Consider the following 22,233-nt stretch of genomic DNA (forward strand, 5'->3'; position numbering starts at 1 on the left):
CTGAACAGAGAAAAAAAAATCTTAGCAGAGCAAAACAGAACGTAAATTCCAAAAGAAGTAATAGAGGTTAGCGGTACAGGGAATGAGAATAATAATGAAATGCATCGAGAAGACACTTCTGAAAAGCAGAAGTAGATATTAAGTTGTGTAAAATATTAACCTAAAAGAAAACACTGATACAAATACGAGGCTTATGGAAACATACTTCATTATAACAAATGGGTTGTGTAATGTGTGACATTTTATGAGGTTATAATGAAGAAGTTCAAGATGTTACTTTAAATATTTCTCACTGCTGGATCCAGTATCACAAAGTTCATGATTTATGAAGACAGAAACAGAAAGTACTTATTGAAAATCTATATAATCATGACTCTAAATGATGACAGACTTGAAAGAATGACTCCAAATAAACTTCAATGTCCACTAACAGATATGAGAACATTACTTCTGGGTGTTATCTTAATCTTGGTTCAAGACTGAATTTTAATGTTCACCAAAGAAGTGGTAGTGGAATTGTTTCTGGCCAAAAAGTAAAGAACACAAAGACTGTGTTCTTTATTTTTATGTCTGTTTTATTTTTATAGCTTTTATTGTTGCTCTAAATGTGATTGCAGAGTAGAAAATATATGTTTGTAACTTTAGCATGGGTCTTTGTTTTAATAAATATGGAAAGAAAATGGAGAATTGATTGACGAGAATTAGAAGGAAGGAGGAACAAAATAATAAAAAAAATATACATATATCAAAATTGCAATAATGTTTGAATGAGCAGCTCAGATAAGGAACTCTTTACTGTCTATGGCATACATATTTTTTTCTCCAGTGCTTGCTCTTTTCTGTTCTGGGTCAAAGGGTAACTAGAGCCTATCCAGGCAAACAATGGGCATACAAAGTACACAGACACAAAGACAGACAGACAGACACACACACACAACACACACACACACACACACACACACACACACACACACACACACACACACACCTAAGAGCAATTAGAGCATTTCCAGTTCACCTAATGGCATGTATGTCAGAGAAAATAGAACCTCTGTGCAAAAACACTTGCAGACATTGAAAATACATGCGGACTCCACAAAGAAAGCATTCCAGCTGTGAAATGATACAGAGAAATAACAGCTGTGAGGAATGGTAGGACCATTGTGCCACATTTCTTTTAAAAAAAGATTACTTTCAGTTATCATGAGAAATGTTGTTGAGTATGTAGTAGTGTACAGTACATAAAAAGAATGACTTTGGAGATTAATATATTGCTTTGTATAACTTTGATGTCGGAAATAGTTGAAATGAATAAGCATGATCTATACAGTGCAAACAGATATAAAATTAAACGAGACATCTAAATATAAATATCTATTAAAAATGAGCATATGGTTACTGCTTGTCTGAAGGCATGGGAGCAATTCATTTAGACACAGCTCTGATGACCTTGATTTGACAAGGGTCCAAAACACAAGGACACTGACCAAGAGGCAAAAACTGAATACCCCATAGCTATCTGTCTGTTCCAAAAGGGAGTATGTGAGTTGAAGTAGTGAAGTTCACATCATATGCCATCTTGATAAGAAACAAATAGCATATCCAGAGGTTTATGTTATGCACACTGGTACAGAAAATGTGTTGGAACATAGAATTTAACCTTGAAGTTTACAAGATGACTTAGTAAATGAGTCAGTGTTGGCTCAATCCAGTTTATTTCAAGAATAAGGTTTTCAAAATGCAGTGGAGGAAAGTTACAGTATCAAAAAATCAATTTGTTAAATAAAATAATAAGGTTAAAAGTGAAGGAGGATTATCAAAGGAATCAAGGTGAAGTTTTGTGGTATTACGAAACTGTACAGAATTGGAGAAGATCTATGTAAACGTAGTATTGATTTCTTAAAGCACATTAAAACATTTTACATGTATATGCTTTTCTGCATGAACATTAGAGAAATATTTTTCTGGGTTTAATAAGGATGCTTGTAGTCATCATATATAATATCACTGTGTTAGTCTGAATAAGACAGGAATGAAAAAAATAACATTACAAGGTAATATACTGGTTGTTTGTGAGATTTCGGAAGGACTTGTATCCATGGACTATATGCTGTGGTAGCATAGACTTGGTCTGCACTCAGTCCAGGAGCTTTTTTCTTTACAGTGACACGTTTTACATGGATATAACATGAAAGCATCAGGCATGGCAGACTGGGCAGCATCCATAAAAGTGTGGCACTACACTAATTCCAAAAGATTTGCTCTCTGTTTCAGTGACTTTCTGTGTAAGTCTGCCTTTATCTATAAAACAGGCTTACACTGGAGTACATCACTTTTACTGAGAATAGATCTTTTGGAATTCTGACAGAATTACACCAGAGTAGATCACCTACACTGAGAGCATGTTATTTGTAATCCAGCCCATTGTGTACATGGCTGCACCCTCCCACAGACATGTTGGCACAGTTGGGAACCCTATGCATAGGTTAGCTTATACATGCCCCTAACTTGTGCTGCAGCTACAATGCCATCACCTGGGCACATAATGCCCATTTCCAGTGATGTAATGAAAACTTTATTTGGTCTTTATGTGTTGACCTGAAATCTGCCTCTGTAAGTGACTGTTAATTATTACTATTTATAATGAATCAAAATGATGACAATAGAATGTTAAGGAACTCCTACCCACAAAGATATAATTTTCAGAATGTAAAGCTATCCCTGAGTATTAAAGAAACTTATTCTGAAATAACAAGTACATGATTACTTTAAAAGACACAAAATTGGAGAAAAAAAATCTTTTCATAGTTTCAAAGCAGTTAACAATAATATTATTAGAAAAAGCATATGCGGATCCATGCATGTTATTAATGAATGCTAAGCATTATGTTAATAAAGTTAATGAGTTTTTAAGTATTAACACTTATCAGGGAGTTAGAAATCACTTAGTGGAAGAAGGAAGATGCATTTAAAAATGCTGATACATTTTCTGGAGCTGGAGACAAAATGCATATAAGTAATTCTATGTAGACTTTTCTTCACTGTGAGCACTGCCCCACTTTCTATTGGTTCCCTTTCCTTACTAAGTAATCTCAGTCTAAACTGACATGTCCATTAAGCAGTTAGTTAATGCTAATCACCCCTTTTTTGCAAAAAACAAAATATTCATTGTTGCAGCTGAAGGAAGTTAAATGTAGAGGGGAAAGTTATCACAATGGCATGTTTTCTTTGTATACAGTAGAAAGTCAATTATCCAAACTAAATGGGACTCAGAGCAGTCTGGATAATCAAACATACATTGAACTGGATAAAAAAAACTTCTAAAATCTGCATGCAGGGGATAAACTTTTCAACCATTCACTGATTCCAATGGACAATAAAGAATATTTTTCACACATTAGCAGGCTACTAGCTCAAAAAATACTCACAAGTGAATATGTGTTGTTGTTGTTCTTCTTTCTGCTTTTCCCGGTTAGGGGTCGCCACAGCGGAACCCCGGTCCGCTAATAATTGGCAGTAGATTTGTACGGTGACGAGGTGCCAGCCCGACACCCAACCTTCAACAAAGGCATGCCCATTCACGCATGTCTTTTGAACACCATTTGTCTGTGGGGAAGACATGCAGGCTCCACACAGAAGGCGCTCTAGCAGAGAATTGAACGGGAGAACCTCTTGCTGTGAGGCGACAATGTTACTGCTGCACCACCATGGCTACCATCACAAGTGAATATGTGTAACATTTACATATTCAGACTTTATGATTTTTCCAACTTGAAAACTTTGGAAGGCTGGGTTCTGATAATTGATGTTTCTGATAATCGACGCTCAGATAATCAACTCTATTGTATCATGATACAACATGATGGTGCTTCAGAAGTTCTTGGAAGCTGATTAGGAAACAGTGAAACAAAATACCTTAAGACTTAAGGACTGTCAGTATAGGTGAGATTAAGAGTCATGGATTATAGAACTCCCTAACCCAACTTCTTACTTAGCTCATTCACCTTACTTCTCTTTATCAATTTCGGTAATAGTTTTTCATCTTTAAAACTCACTACATATTGTCACTCTAACCCACTTTCTTGTGGTTAACTTGGTCTTGTTCATCGCTACTGTCACACCTCTTCTTATCACTTTAATATTCATTCTTTCTTCCTAATTAACAGGTGATTAGTTTCTAAAATTGCATTATACATACAAGTCTTACTTATCTTAGCATTAATATATTTTTTCACTTAAAGATTTATTATTTGTAATGATTTGTTCTTGTCAAGTAGAAATATTTAAAAACAACTTACTTTGGTGGTGAGGGACAGATAAATGTTTGGTACCAAATATAGCTAACATATATCTAGCCACTTGCAGAGAGCATGAATTACTTTGTAAACTTAACTCATTTTTAGAATATAATATCAGTATTTTATTTTTTTTCTCATGTGGAAGAGTATAGGGTCTGAATTGATATTATTACTTATCTACTGCTGAATTACTGCTGTTTACTGTTTACTAAACATATACTGAAGGACTGTACAAGGTTTACTGACGTAGTTGTTAAGATTAGCATGTTCATTTTGAAACCAGATAACAGGTTTGTATTACAGAAGTAATCAGCTTAAGCACGCAATTAACTACCTCTAGATTTATACATATTTACTTGGCATGTGGTTCATGAGACCACTGAGAAGCCTTGCCCAATTTCCAAATTACCCCAAAGTACTGTCTGGTTAAATGACATGTTCAAGGTCACAGAGAAGGCAAATGATGACTGACGGAACCAAACCCTATACTATAGGAGGTAGCTTGTTAACAGTTTACAGTCTTAATCCTCTGCTCTAACTACTAGACTATCTAAACCAAAGGGTGAAAAGGTCACACTAACAAACCATTAGCAAAAATTGCAAGAAATACCCAGCTAACCTAGAGTCTTTTTTGTGCAATAGTTTAAACCTAATGTAGGTGATTCCCATGAGATATATGCACATGACCACTTAAGGACACACCAGTGTTTCGTGACACTGGTTTATTGGCCTGAGTATACCCAGAAAGACTTAAAAAGTAAAGAGTCATGGGTATTCAGAAGCCATGGAAACTGTGGATGCTGTCTAGTTCAAAAGTTCATGAGAACACGTAAAGTGCAATCGAGTCCTTAGAGTATCTTAAACGTTTTTGTTATTACTTTGTTATTATTATACTGTAGTACATGAGGCAATGTGATTAAGCAATGATAGCTGGAAAAAGAGAAACCAGTTAAGCATTTCTATAGCGTGAGACCCGATCTACTCCCTGCTTAACTTGTTAAGGTCAGGTCTCACGCTAGGCAGTCAAATCTGCCAGTACATACAGCATATGACAACAGAAGAATAAAAAATAATAGATTTGTTTCTTCCTGCTGTCTGTGCTGGTAGTGTGTCTCTGACCTGCTCTAATAAACTTAGAAAGTTGCTAGAAAAACAAGATCTGTGTTAGCCTGCATTTTCTGAAGGATACAAAGTCTGAAACTTATATGTGTGTAATTATTCAGTGAAGTCGATCCTCAGTGATTTGTCAGAAAATCACAGAATTTAAGAGAGACGGACCAAACATGTGAGGCACAAATCTGGGTATTCTACGAATGTCTGGACAGCTGAGAGGCATGGCAAGGTGAGTGTATGCTGCTGCATCACTGAAACAAAGAGACTGTTTCTCACAATGCTTGATAAGTGCTTTGTGTCTCTGAAAGTCAAAAGAACACTTAGCCCTTTTTCCTGTAACTAGTAGTACATGGAGCAGATACAGTTCTACATACCACAAAGAATTATGACTAGATTTGCAGTCATAATCCATCATTATGTGTTCTCAAGATGGATGCCAATATTCACTTCTTGAGCCTTGCTCTCGAGGTGAATTTCTTGCCTTCCAATTCTCAAACACATAATAAGCAGGTTACAATTGGCAACCTGTTCAAAATCCTCTATGATTAACCATTAAAACTACATAATAAAGCACAGTCAGTATACTTTTTACAGCATTGTTAAAACATTTCATTTGAAGTTTATTTGTGAGAATATGATGAAACTATGTAGTGGCAGAGTTGTGCAGAGGAAAACATTGTCACCTCACAGCATGAGATATATATATATATATATATATATATATATATATATATATATGTATATCCACAACCTCTTTTTCCCATTTTTACAAATGAGGTCAGGATGTAACTTCAAGAGTGATAATCATCTCGAACCAAGTTTCACATCACCAGGTGGCTAGCCCTGCCACGAATATATGAAAAAGGTGATACCTGTCAAGCAGCACTTTTGTCAACCTGTTTAGTAGTAGATCAGACAATTCTTGAGGTTGAGAAATTTCACTTTCCTGAGAATTGTGTGAGTTAGAATACATAATCAGCAGAGGGCGTGGGGTGCAGAGGGGTTTGCCCCCAACAAAAAATGATGTTTTCTTTTTAATTTTGTTTTAAGGTTTTTGCATGTGCTGAGACTGATGCTCAGCACATGCTTAGCAGTGTGTTGATGTGCATAATATCAATCATTTGGTGTCGATATTATTCACATCGATATTAATGCAGTTGATGTTAATATATTTGTGTGTGTTTGTGTGTGTGTATATATATATATATATATATATATATATATATATATATATATATATATATATATATATATATATATATATATATATATATATATCGATCCCCTTCACATGGTCGACTTTTCAGAAAGTCGACTTTCATATGGCTGAGAGCATATGATTGACTTTTGAAAAGCCGACCATGGGGAACCGCTATCTCTGTACAGTGCGGAATGGGAAAATTTCCCTCTTCTGCACTGTAGTGCTATCTCAGAGTTGGTATATTAATGTTACGGGGGCTGTGGAGGGCATAGGGGGGCATAGCTCCCCTGCTAACAGTTTAAGGTAAGTGTTTGTTGTGTTTTTTGTGTTTATTTTACATGGTCGGCTTTCTGAAAGTCGACCATATGGTCTTGGCCATAGACCCATATATATATATATATATATATATATATATATATATATATATATATACATACATATATAGTTGTTATTCCTTTGGTTAACATCTCATTTAGTCTAGAAGTTTTGGTAGGTATAAAAATATGTGACTGCACATTTGTGTGAATCACACTGGTTGAATTCAAACTTTGCATAATGTAGGTATGAATGGATGTGCAGGAAAATGAATATATCATTGAAAAAGTGGTGATTTTGAAAATGTACAAGAGTGTGTTATAAAAACAGTGTGCATATCTGAGTGTTTATTGGTTAGGGTTAGAGACAGGGTAAAGTAAAAGGATAGAGTAAATGCTGTGCCTGTTTGGTGGTATTTGTTTTGTGTGCCCATTTGTCTTGATTATTGTACTGCTGGGAAAAGCATTTTTAGTAATGTAATATGGAGGGTTAGGGTTAGCATATAACAGTAACATGGGAAGAGGGTCTTTGCATGGATCCAAGTGAGGTGATTCACTTTCCATTTCATCAGAATTGTGCTGTGACTGTGAAGTGGGTCAAATGCTGTGTTTTCCGAATGTCATGTTCGTCAATGTCTGGGTTTGCCAAAGTGAGTAGGTTTGTTTTTACAGGCAAGTGTGTTTTTTTAGTGCCAAAAATTTTGGGTATAACAAAAGTTTCAGCATTAGGGGTTAGAATTCTGTGATGCACAGTTGTTTCAGGATTAGAATAAGGGGGATGGATTTAATGTTGTGTGAATATTTGTGGTTAAGGTTAGAATTAGGGTTAGGGGTAGATACGGGGACAGAGTTAGTGTTGTGCTTGTGTTTGTACATGTGGTATTGTTTCAGAGCCGATCTTGTGTAGCAGCATAGGTCTCAGCTGAAAGGATAAGGGTCAAGGGAAATACTTACCACCTTTCTGTCCATGAGCTCTTGTTGGTCCAGTGGCAGTGAAAACAGCACAGTGGGTTTGAGTCGCAGATGAGAGCTGATACTGTCTTTTGATTTCTGTGATTCTGAAAGTGCCTGGGCAAGGAGTTTTCTCTGTATTTATGTGTGAGTATTTGTAATTTGTCCTTGATCACCACATATGGGATTTCCTAGCTGAAAGGATAAGGCTCTAGGAGAAAACTGAATACCTAGCTATCCTGAGTCTCTTGCTAGTGCAGTGGCAGTGGCAACAGCAAGGTGTGCTGGGCATCTTGGTTCAAATTCCAAATGAGAGCTAATATGGTCATTTTATTTCTGTGATTCAGTGACTATAGTGAAATTCTTATAAAATACAGTTAAACTATATAAGGAACATATTAGTAATATTCAAAACTTTTGAAGGTTGTGTTTGCATGTATCTGTGTAAGTACATTTTGCCAAATGCCATTTCCTTGAATTATATCAGATTACATGGTATTCAGCAAAAAGGACTTTTTTCCCCTGAGGTTCAGGGACCCTTGATATCAATTGCAATTTTGTGGGAGATGCAAGGATCTATCCCTCAATGGAGTTGTGAATTGGGGCTTTCATCCCTAAATAAAATATTTTAGTTTATTACTTCTTAGTTTCCACTGCTGAATGCCATTTTACTCAACTCTATTTGAGGAAATGTAATTTGGTGTACCACATCAACATATAAACAGATAAATACACACACACACACACACACACACACACACACACACACACACACACACACACACACACACACACACACACACACACACACTGTATTGATTCGGTTTTGATTTTTGGCAGATAATGGAGCATTACAGTTCCTAAGCACTTTTTTGGCATCTACTTCTCTGAAGTGCAGGCCAACACTAAGGGACTCTGGCTAACAAAGTTTGCAGATGACTGCAAATTGGAAGCCATTATCGAATCCCCAAATGATGTGGATATTCTACAAAAGGGCCTTACAGAAACAGATGCTTGGTGCCAGAGCCATGGGCTCAAGCTCAATGCCAAGAAATGTATAGTTATCCCCTTTGGGAAAAAACATGCACCCATGAATTACCACATAGGTGGCAGTACACTAAACACCGAAAGTTTGATAAGAGACATAGGGACACAGGTGGACAGTGGTCTCAGCTTCGATAACCACATCGCCACAACAGTCAGGAGATCCTTCTATGTGGCACACCTCATCACTAAGGGCTTTTCATTCAGAAAACAGGAGGTCATTGTCCCACTGTACTCATCCCTCATTAGACCCATTATAGAATACAACACCCCATTTGGTATGTACCTCTCAAGACATCTGCAACAACTGGAAAGACCAGAGAAATACCTCACTAAAAGAATCACAGGCCTAAAGCAGATGCCCTATGCTGACAAGCTAAAAAAAACTCCAGCTATACTCTGTCACATATCATCTACTCAGAGGCGATCCCTGCTTAACATACAAGGCCATGTCAAACCCAGAGCTGTTGGACATGCTACACTTAAAGAAATCTCAATCCTTCAGAGCCACACCTCCAGGGATCTAAACCTTGTCATCACAATGAACAAAACATGCTGGAGGACTGACCCAGAGACTCCCCAGACCCTGGAATAGACTGGCAAATACATGTCAAGCAGAGCGCCTCTTTGGCCCTCTTCAAAAGGAACCTTGACGATTGGATGGGAGATAGGAAATTCACCCCAGGGATCATGTCAGTTGCCTCGCTAGACAGGGGTCCAGGGAAATAAATATTGTGGGAAGAAATAGCCAGGGAATTGTTATGGCTAGGCTTATATAGGCCCTAGGGCCAATAGCCTAATACCAGCCGATGACCCTATAAACCTATGAACCTATAAATGTGTAAACATATTGCTTTTCATTTGTGTTTCTTACATGGCTGTTGAAAATATATGCACTAATTGGATTTTAATAACATAAAAACCTGCTTCAACAAATACACTGTGGACATCTTTAAACATCTGTTTAAATATTGTATTTTTACAGAATGTTTCTAGATAATATTTCTTAGAAATGATTCATTAAACAGTGACACAGGACTTTGGCAAGAAGACCATAGAAATTATTATACACTACTTGGTCAAAATATTAATAGGTGAATCCTGCTTGGCCAAAGTAGAAGTAGCATTTTAAAGTTGTAAAACAGTACATTTTAACCAAATTATGTGGTAGTTATGGAGGACCAAATGACACAGAACTTATGGAGTTCTGTAATTTGTTTGTAAGGTCTTGGATTATTAAACTTGGCTGATTATTTAAGTATAATCCTAAGCCTACAGTCTTATTTGAACAGCTGTATGGTTTGTAAAACCAGATTAAAAGAAGCTATGGTTAATCAGCTGAAGTGCCTTCTTGTTACTCAACAGTTGTTACCTGAAATTTAAAACAATGTTTTCAACATTCAGAGCTTTTTTGAGTAAACCTGTTGTTTTAGCATCAACTAAATGGAGCTCCAGTTAATCATATTAAGTGCTCTTCTCTTGCTCAGTAACGCTTAGCTGAAATTTTAAAGTCATAGATTTTGAATAATTATTTGTGTGTACCTTTTAGTTTGCCTTGTGCTTATTCATTACTAAGCAGTGATTATATTTATTTTTTATTGCCTGTTCATTATATTTATGAAGGGGCTGTGACTGCCGTGTCCTCAAAACAAAATTTAATTGTCTTTTATTGATTTGATGCACTCAGTGACAATGCCTCATCATCTACAAAGTAGCTCACAATGTTCTGTTCAAAATTGTCATGTTACATTCAACTATTTTCAAAATTTCCTGTTGAGGCACGCAATAGATGTAAATTGCTCCTATGGTATATGGAAGACACACATTCAAGCAAGCTTAAATTAGAGTTTTGCAGAGACTAACAGTCCTCTTATTTCCACCACATGGATGTTCCAGACACGTGCAGAAAAAAAAAAAACATGAGGTCTTTCACATCCACAGAGAAAAGTTGTACACCATATTTTTTCTCACTGTTATAAATAATTTTAGATTTTAGACCAACCACTTAAATGACTTGTTAAATTTTGAAGGGATGGACACTAGATATTGTAAGATCTCTTATACTCTTGGCAGCAGATACTCTTTCAAGTTGTGCTTAATGTAGATTTTACCTGTTGACTGCTTTTGAAATGGTTGTGCTGGCCCTCTGCCCCAGGTGAAGATCTATATACTTCACCACACAAATTCTATGTGCTTTATCAATTGCTGAGTAGTTGTCAGTCAAATTATTTTACTCTGATCATCCAAAAATGCTGTAAATGTATCTGTATGTTGAATTGTCTTATTTCCTCACTGCTATGTGGCGACCTGCATATGCCATCAATATCTCAGTACGTCAGACTTTTTCTATTATATGTATATTATCATGGTCTCTTCAAGGCTACATGACTCGGAGAAAAAGGAAGAGGAGAGATTTAATTTAAGTGTCACTTTTACCCACTTTAATGCAAACTCAGCAAGATTACATTTGGAAACAGGGGTGCAGAGGCATCACCCCATGTTGGGAAGTGAAGGGGTGAAACCCCTTGCCAAAACAATGTTTTGTATGGCATGAGATGTTTTATGTTGCAGATTTTTGCACCCACATTACTCTGTCCTGATTTAGTCATTATAGATGATGTTGTGTATGGCAGCCCATCGTGTAAAATCCGGAATTCCTGTTCTAGTTCTTAGTCTGCATCATTTGCATATTTCTCACCTCACATTCTCTAATGTAAAACAATAGGATATGAATAAAGGCTGCATGAATTAGTTCAGTTACAAATAACTCCCTTTCTTGATGATAGATTTCCCCCCACAGTACCAAGGGTATCAACATCAAGGTTTCATGAAATCATAATTATTTTTTTCCAGCCAAAGTCTATGGGTCGGAATATCTGGCTAGTGTAACATCCCCCAAAATCTAGAGGTTACTAAGTATAATTTAGTACTGGTCATATCCAATTTCATATTCAAAGAAGGGCACTAAAGAGTATGTGTATGCTAATGCTATAGTAAATGTCAATGAATCTATTATTAGACAAAGACTTTCCATTCTGTAAAAGAGAACAATGTCCTACTGCTTACTCCTACGTATGTTTGATGTGATCAAAGATAATCACATCTAAATACATTGGATACATGGAAATGTACATTACTAAACATTTTCTACTGACACTATGCCACTGAATTGGAAATAGCAGTGTAAAATTCACTAATTGGTGGCAGCCAACTAGGATGACCTTAGCAATAAATTGGTTAAGGACATAACTAAGTACTCACACTGGCTGTGGACTGTCCTACCTACAAGTAATGAGTGCTAAGGAATTTGGAAGTATCTGTTTATTGTGATAACGTGTTGGATAATGATAACACATTATGTCCTGAATGTTGTTATGCTACCAAATACTCTGAGCCACTGAGCATATAAAAAGAGCAAATCATTGATTCACAAGTTCCTGTTTTGTCTCTAAGTACATTAAAAGTCAGGAGGCAACCACTTATATCTGCTTATGTATATCTCTGAGAAACAGCATAGTATTTTCAAATAAATGATGATGCATTTCACCAATGTACTCACTTCATGAGATCCCTCATGAAAGGACTGGCGGGTAGGATAGGATGAATCAATTTTTGGTCGGCTCACCTTTCCTGATGGAGTGAGAGTAAATTCTCTGGATTTCTATGACCGCTGTTGGAAAATACAGGCCTAAATAAGATGCAGTGATAGCTTAGTGGAAGAGGAAGTGACTGATGCCTAGTGTTCAGCATACAAGTACATGTGCATGCTCACCTGACATCAATGTACATCATTCTCTCTAAGCAGGGAACTTGACTAGCTGGTACACAAGGATTGCACCTGTTTTTTATCCATTCCTTCTCACTGAACCCCTGGTCATCATTCCTCAATAGGAGTGTCCACTGGGCTCTGTCCTCCAAGAAGCTGAACTCCTTGTACAGTAAAGGGACAAATCAGTGATCACTAGTTGGGAGTACCTACTGTATATGAGGGTGTGTTGGGTGTGGGTGGTTGAAGAACAGAAAGAACATAAAAAAATCAGAAGTCTTTAGTGTAGCTAAGCTTAAAAAGTAGCATGAAAGCTAGGGGATGATAACACTGTGCATGGGTAATATTCTCTTGATGAACCACCCAAGGCATAGGTGAGTCAGGTGAGGCATCACTTTATCCAGCTTAGTGGTAATACCACTGGAAGGTATATATAGTTTAAAGATCTATCCACGATGGTTCTCAACCATATGGAGTCTAGCCCACCACAGGCAGTTTTCCATAGCAAAAATAGGGCATGAGCTCTGTAAAAAAAATCATTAATTTAAGTGCTGATTTCTGGTGCCTTTATCTTAAATGCTTTGAAAGCTGTATTAGAATTTAAGATAGGAAAAGGGCACTGTAAACCTGCTGTTTTATAGCAGGTAGGACCTTCAAACTGCAACTAACAAGATGTGTTCACTTGTGAAATTATCATTCAGAAAAGGACATCAGTATTTTTGCTTAGGTAGACAGCAAATATTGGAGGTATGTTGGGGCAGAAAGAGGTAACTGGGAACATATTTTCTGGGAGTGTAATGACTTGGTAGACTTTAAATATTCTCTGCAGACTGCTCTGTTGGAGATGCTGGGTGAGCAAGTTGGAGTGACTAGGGAAATGATTTTTTGAGCTTTGATACAAACTCGGAATTGTCTAGACATAGTAAAGCCTTGCTGAGTCTAATTGTGATGGCTGCTAAAAAAGCAATTAATAGAAAGTGGAACTCAAAGTCTAAACCAACTTTACTAGAAGTAGTGAAGATAGTAACAGAGTTAAAACAACTGGAACTGGGATCTTTAAAAAAGGGTAGGAGCAAGTTACATTGGAAAAATGGGAACTGTGGGATCAATACATGCAGAGGAGGAACAAGGTTTAAAAGAAGGCAGGATTTGAATGAATACAAACTCCAATAAGTAGGATAGACTCAACACAAACTAGAAAACAACAAAAATGGCTAAAAATGAAAGGACCGACTGCAAAATAAAATAAAATCAATTAAATTTATTCTGTAAGTAACTGATAAAATCCATACACATAGTTAGCGCTTTCAGGCATCCATCATCCGTGGACTTCTTCTGACATAATTTAGTTAATAAACAAACTTTAAATAACCCGCCATCATATGATCATTTCCATGCTTGGATGAATGCGCCTTGATTATTTTAAATATGTTAAACACTTTTTGAAATGCTTCTCTACGTTCTAGAAGGGCTAATTTCATTTTAACATTATAATTTAATATTTATAATTACAAAATGATTTGCTATTTATATGTCTGTTTTTGTACTCACACTTCATATGGACTTGTTTTAAATAGGTGCTTGAATTTATATTTCTGTTTAGTAATTCTGGTAAAGTTATGCAATGGCCCTTTTAAAATGGGTAGTAGGGGCTGTGTTGTTTGGATGGAAATGATCAAATGTTAGCGGGTTATTTAAAGTTTGTTTATTAACTAAATTATGTCTGAAGAAGTCCATTGATGGTGGTTGGATGAAAGCGCTAACTTTGTTTATGGATTTTATCAGTTACTTATAAAATAAATGTATTTTATTTTATTTTGTAGTCGGTTCTTTCATTTAAGCCATTTTTTGTTGTTTTCTGGTATGTGTCAAGTTTACCCTATTTGTTGGAGTTTGTATTTATTGTCGGACGGCTACAGAAGGAGAGATTGCTGTGGTAACCCAGCCATTATTTACACCAACTCTTATGGAATCAGAAAACGAGAGGTTGGGGGCCTTGACAACATTTGTTGCTGTTGTTGTCACAACGAGTGGAAGGGTTAGTACAAGCCCTGAACAACCAAATTTATTGGTGGATTATGGGTTTATGGAATTGAACCTCCCACTCGGTTAAGTGCATTGGTCACAAAATACTGTGCCTGTTGCTGGAAGGGATCAAACGGATATAAATTGCCATTTGCAGCCACTAGCCATGCCAGTGGGATGCTCCCAGATCAGAGGGGGTATTCTTCTTTGCCATCAAGTTATCTGGATTCCCCTTGGTTTGGAACTTTGAGGTTGTAACGAAATAACCACTGATTTTCAGCAGAAAGCATGTGAGGCTCTAGCTTTGAATGACTGGCTGAATATATATTTTCAGTTTCAGGACCAGGACCAGAGAAATGGAGGTGAGACAAATTTATTTAATGAGAAAGTGAAGGAATTTGATTATAAATTAATAAAATATAAGAAATTGCAATTAGAAAACAGCTTCCTCCTTGAGTGCATTAAGAATAGACTGGTTCCTAAAGGATTATGATTATGGCATTACCCTACAGGTGTGGCGCTAAACTCCCCCTTGCACTTGGAATTATCACAGCTATTTGACAAGCAAGGGTGTGAGTTTTTAGAAGAGATTATGAGGCACAGTAATAAATAAACTGAAATGCTGGCACCGGACTTAATTCAGTGTCTGCATTTTGTTTTAGTTAACAAAACTGTGCTGCATTTATTGATTTGCTTGAGGTTGCTTTTCTCTGTGTCTGTATTTTGTTTCTGTTTTACTGATAGATAACAAAACTGTATTGGTTTATTTATTTGAAATGAATAAACAACACTTGAGATGCCACCCATGGTAGGAGCTGACAACACTTTAATTCATCATAAAATTAAAAACGAGTAAGTGCTTTTGCAGCACAAGTGGAAGAAGCGTTACTCTTAAGTGTTGAAGTGGTTTTATTCTGCTGGATTTAGTACTGCTTGTTAGTAGCCTAATTAAATTTGTCTGTTATTCTAACCTTCTTAGTCTTGGTTTTAGTACTTGGGCTTCAGGCCAGTTATTTTACATTTAAGAAAGTTTTCGTGGTCTACACTGTTGTGGACAAGCCCTTATCAAAACCCTCTCTCTCCAAGTCCTTCCAAGTTTCAGAACATTATGTCTGGACAATTCCCATCAGTTTGTCCTGCCAGCCTGGTCAACATGGGCATAGTGAGACAGTGTAGCAACTGCCTCATGTTCACTGACAACCCTCTTCTCCTAGCATTCTTCTACTTGTGAGAAATGCATCTATACCAGTAAAATGGAATCCATGCTCTCTCGCTCCTCAGTTAGTACACCTGACAAAGAGGAGATTTCCAGCACAAACACCACACCACCCACATCACATAGTCAAGCACAGCACACATCCACATATACAGAGGTCCTAAATAAAAACTTACCTAAAAAGCAGAGACCTCCAAAACACACTCACAGACATTCCACACATAACACCAAACACATCACAGACAGCAGACCACACACCAGTGTCTCACAAACACAGCCCATAAGACATAACAATAAACTCATACAGCCCATAAGGCACAACATTAAACCAAACATACTAGTCATTGGTGACTCAATTGTGAGACACACCGATATCCCCCTCACCAGGCTCGACAAGGAGAAGATCACGATCAGTTGTCTGTCAGGTGCCAGAATCTGCCACATCACGCATGCACTTAAGTCTCTCCACAACAGGTACAAGTATGACTCTGTCATTATTCATGTGGTGTGAATGACTTGAGATGTACCTCCATGGACTATATGAAAAGAGACATGATTGAACTGTCAGAGTATGTGTCCAAGGCAGGTATGACCCTATCCCTAAGCAGCATCTTACCTTCATCAAGAATGATACCACAACACCAACAAAAAATAATCGACTTCAACAATTGGCTTAGTCTCTGGTGTCATTCCAAGGGGATCCAGTATCTGTCTGCCTGGGATGACATGGTTGACAGGCCTCGATGCTTTGCCAGAGATGGCCTCCACTTGTCACCCCTGGGATTCAGGATTCTGGCCAAAGCTTTTGCCTCCCCCATTATGCCTTTTTAGGCAATCTCCCACAGACACATCTTCCAAAATAAAAGATCTGTCAAAAAGAAAATTAAAGGTCATGCTGCTTAATGCTAGGAGCCTTAACCTGAAAAAATGCACTCACTGGAGGATCTCCTAGCACTGGAAGATGCTGACATCTGTGCAGTCAGCGAAACTCAGTTCAAGGCTGCAAAGAGCATCCCTGCCTTACCAGGCTATACCTCATTCCACACATTCCAACCCCAAAATGAGGTTTGGAAGACTAAGGGTGGTGGAGTTTCTATTTTCATTAAAGACAAGCACACCTCCAGACTGGTTTGCCAGCATGATTCACTAGAACATCTCCAGGTGCAATTGACAATTGGCAAGAGACCCATCCAAGTTATAGCCAGTTATAGACCCCACTCCATGACTCAGGACACCCACTCCTCCTACCTGGACTTACTTTAGTCCATCAAGGTACTCCCTAACATCCTGATCCTTGGTGACTTCAACTACCCCACCATAAACAGGGTGAACTATTCCTGCTCTAATGCACTCACCCAACGATTCCTTAACTTCATCAATTCTAACACACTAGACAAGCTTGTCTCATCCCCCACAAGGGGAGATAGCATTCTAGACTTGGTTCTCACCAACATGGGTGACCACTGCACCACAACCTTAGTACGTTCTTCCCTGGTGAGAGCAGACCATCGGTCTGTCTCAATTGAAGTGTCTATCCCATCCACCCCCCCCCCCCCCAGCTATAACCTGGCAAAAAAAAACTTCTCAAAAACTGACTACAACCTTCTATGGGAAGGTATCAGTAGTTCACACCACCGCCCTCCCCCCTCAGAGGATGCAGACAAATATGCTGAACAGTATACAAGCACCTGTACAACTGAATGGGCTCAGCCATACCAAAGAGAACTAAAACCTGCTGCTCAAGGAAACACAAACCTATGTGGTGGACATCCTCCATCAACAGGCTTTACAACAAAAGGAAGAAACTGTTGTCTAAGGGTAAAAGGGCACAAATTCCTAATTTGAAAAACTCCCTCCTTAGCCTCAACAAGCAAATTAGATCACTAGTGAAAACCTCCAAAGCCAATTATGAATTGAAACTAGCCATCAAAACAAAGGCTATCAACAAAGCCTTTTTAAGTTACATCAGAAACCTCCATAGCAAAGTCCAGGTTTGTTCCAAATTAGTTCTTAATGGTACCACTTACACTGATCCTTTTGACTTAGCCAACTTGCTAGCAGACAGGTTCAGTGCAAACTTCACCCCCTGTCCCCCCAAAAGCCCATTTGACATCCCCGATACTTGCCCCGCACCTCACATCTCCATAGATCAAGCGTTAAAGGCCCTGCCCAAGGCAAAGAACACATCTTCCATGGGACCTGCTAGTATCCCAGGCTGTATTCTGCAACATCTCCAGCAAGAACTAGCTTTGCCATTGAGCACCCTATTCAACCATAGCCTAAGTACAGGCTTCATTCCAGCAGAGTGGAGAACTCTCACTGTCATCCCTTTGCACAAAGGTGGTGCCACTACTAACCATGGAAACTATTGCCCCATTAGCTTGACAAGTCTGATCTGTAAGGCCATGGAGCATATTATTATGGACCTCATAAATAAGGACATAGGCAATCTCCAAGCACTTGACCCCAGCCAGTTCAGATTTGTCAAGGGCAGATCTTGCCTGTGAACCTGGTTGACTTTTTTGAGGCTGTCACCAAGGCACTGGATGAGGGAAAGTCAGTACATACAGCTTACCTTGACTTGGCCAAAGCCTTTAACACAATATCCCACTCGGGCATCATCAAAAAGCTATCAGAACTTGGTGTAAATCCCTATCCCATCAGGTGAGTGGCCAACTGTCTCACTGATAGGATCCACAAGGTAAAAATAGGTGCCACTACCTCTGATAGCAGACCTGTCACTAGTGGTGTCCCCAGGTATCTGTCCTGGGACCCCTATGTTTTGGCATCTACTTCTCTGAGGTCCAGGCAAACACAAAAGGCCTGTGGCTGACTAAGTTTACAGGCGATTGTAAATTGGGTGCTGTCACTGACTCTCCAAATGATGTCAACATACTTCAAGAGGGTCTCACAGTAACAAATGACTGGTGCTAAAGTCCTGGCCTTAAATTAAATGCAAAAAAAATGTATTATCATACCATTTGGCAAAAACACGGCCCCTACTAATTACCACATTAGCAGCAACCCCCCAAGCACACAACCAGTGGTGAGAGACTTGGTACGCAAGTTGACAATAATCTCACATTTAACCATCATTTAGCAACAGTGGTTAGAAAAGCCTTTTACTTGGTTCATCTTATAAGTAAAGGGACTGCATCCAGAAAAAAGGAGGTTATTACCTCTCTGTACTCCTTCCTCATTAGCCAATAACTGAGCACAATGCCCCGTTTGGTGTGTACCTCTCCAAACACCTGCACCAACTGGTAAGGCCACAGAAATACCTCACAAAGAGAATCCATGACCTCCAACACCTGTCCTATGTGGGCTTGCTCATATCACTATCACTCTACTTGGCATCATACAAATTGCTCAGAGGTGATCTGTGTCTCACGTACAAGGCAATCTCAGATCCTGCTCTTCCAGAGATCCTCCATATCTGTAAGTCTAACTCCTTGCGTAGTATCCAATCAAAAGGCTTAAATCTAATATGTGACATTAACAAAACCTGCTGGAGAGACAGGTTTGTCTCCCAAAGGCTACCCTGTCTCTGGAATAGACTGTCCGTGCATTTCAAACAAAGTATGTCACTGACCCTCTTCAATCGCAACCTTGATGAGTGAATGGGCAATCACAAATTTGTCCCAAGGGTTCCAACTGCATCCCTCATTGACAGAGGTGATAGGTGCTGATTGAGATTTCTCTTTTAGGGATAAACTCTTGGCTAGGCTTGTAAGGCCCCCAGAGCCATTAGCCTAGAAATTTCCTATGATCCTATGGACAATCAAATTAAACAGGATAATGCATACGAGCAATATAAATATGAATACCTGAGGATATTTAATTGTATTAATAGACACTTGGAAAACTTGAGACAAAAGAAAATGAAGAAATTAAAAAGGGATAGGGTGGAGTATTCTAATGGGACAGCATACACCCATCCCGCTGCATCACAAACATGGGGGAAAAACATTGGAATCCACAGGGTTTAAGCAAAGGCAGCAGCAGGAATACAAGGTACCAATATCCTGGCTGCCATGGGGGCACTACACAATCTAATGCATCCAATGAGTGAACAAAAATTGTGATGGACAGGTTAACAGCAATTACCACTCATTACAAAGGTCCGAGAGGATTCAAGAGAGACAACAGAGGCAGGACCATCAGAATCGTTCTAACAAGCAGGTGTTTCATGCAACCTGGGGGGGAAATCAATGGAGGGTGAGGAATTCGGGACCCCTTCCCCTCAATTTCAAACAGACGGGATGCAACTAGAAGAATTAAGTGAACCAGAGAAAACTTTAATGAATGAAGGGGCTGAGGGTCTGACAATAGTAGGACCGGACCCCCATTTGGAAATTATAATGAATTTTGAGGGTGATTTTTAAATTTATAATTTCTCGGAGACTGTGATTGATGAAATTATGGCCAACATACTGAGTAACGGTCTTACTTTTGTACCTTCTAAAAGGTTAGACCTTGTTACGACTTTGCTTGACCTGAAGTTATATTTAAGGAAACTTAATTTTAGACTTATGTTCAGGGAAGGTGCTGGAGTATCTTGTGATTTTTCTATATCCAATACTTTCAACCCACCTCTCCACCCAACATTGGCTTTATATGAAAAGATTTGTGAACTGGACATTAGAAACAGGTTTGTGAATAAGAAAAATAGGAGTGGTTTTAGCAACCTGAATAAGGAAGAACAGGATTTATTGAATTATCTAGGTGAACAGAACTTCCGAATAATGAAGCCAGACAAGGGGGGAGGGGTGGCCTGGTGGCAATGGATATACATCAGTATGAAAATAAAATGGGAAAGATCCTGGAGAATGACACTTATGAACAGGTACTGAGGAATGAAATGAATGGTGCCTATAGAAGGGTTACGTCTGCAATAGAAGACCTGTTTATTGAGAACAGGATCAATGTTGATGTATATAACTTTTTGAATATACCAACCCCAATTACCCCAGCCATGTTTGGTATCCCAAAAATCCATAAGGATTTTCGGGACCCCCCACATGCACCCCATTGTGGATGGGAGAAACTTCATTACGTACTCCTGTGCTAAGTTTTTGAACTCCAAGCTGAAGGAATTTTTGAGCTGAAAAACAGATCTCTAAGGACTCATGGAGTTTCCTTGCTATGATTATTGATTTGCCCTTTTGTGCAGATGACATATTTTTAACTACTAACATAAAGGACCTTTACAGCACTATACCCCAAGAGTTTGGGGTTCAATGGGTAATAGAGTTCTTACATGAGAAAGGGGCAAAACAGGATGATATCAATTTGTATGAAGACCTTTTGGTCTTGAGCAACAACTTTTTGTATTTTGGGGGTTACTTTTACATACAAGAAACAGGGGTTGCCATGTGGGGGGACATTTGCAAATATTGCAATAGCTCATTGGGAGCATAAATACATTTTAATGTTTCATCAGACAATGATAAAATTAGACTTTATGTATGCTTTTTGGACAACATTTTTATCTTGTGAAAAGATGGGGTTGACAGTATCAACAACTTCATTGAACATATAAATTCTACAAGTATTTTTTTAGTATTTACCCATGAAATGAATTTGGAACGGATAGCATACTTAGATGTAATACTTGAAAAATACACCTTTAAGATTTTAGTAAGAAAACATATTCAAATACATTCCCCCATTTTGACAGTTCCCACCCTCACCACCAAAAAAGATCTGAGGTGAAGGGGGAATTGGTCAGCGCGGCTAGGATGGTGACTCTGGATGGGGACTTTTTGGAGGAATGTCGGATTATAAAATAAATGTTTATTAATAGGAGTTACCCCTGGTCCTGGTGGATGACCTTTTAAACGAGCTAGAAAGAAAAAGGGATTCAGGATTTTATGTTCCCATTTTAAAAGGGACAAGGGATACAAACCTCTATCCTGACAATGTGTCTCAGAATATGAAATATAGTTTTATGGGTAACTAGTTAAGTGCTCCTAACTTTACTGCAAATTTAATAATTACTTACAGCAGTGACTACAGATGGTTGAGGTGGGTTTTAAATAAGAATTGATCGTCTTAGAGGAAAATGCTTCTCTTAGAGAAAAATTAGGAAATGGACCAAACATTACATATAGGAGAGGTAAGAACATAAAGGAAATTTTGGAGATATCCAAGGACAGAGGGCCGAGTAAGGTGAAAAACTCCTAGAATTAAAAAAATATGTTTTTCCCCCCAGTGCAAACACATGCAGGTGGGGGAAGGTTTCTTACTTAGAGGGATGCAATACAAATTAAGAGGTATATTTGATTTTAACACCAGGGGTGTAG

Source organism: Protopterus annectens, chromosome 15.part0, assembly GCF_019279795.1.
Source record: "Protopterus annectens isolate FY-2018-M chromosome 15.part0, PAN1.0, whole genome shotgun sequence".
NCBI lineage: Eukaryota > Metazoa > Chordata > Ceratodontiformes > Protopteridae > Protopterus > Protopterus annectens.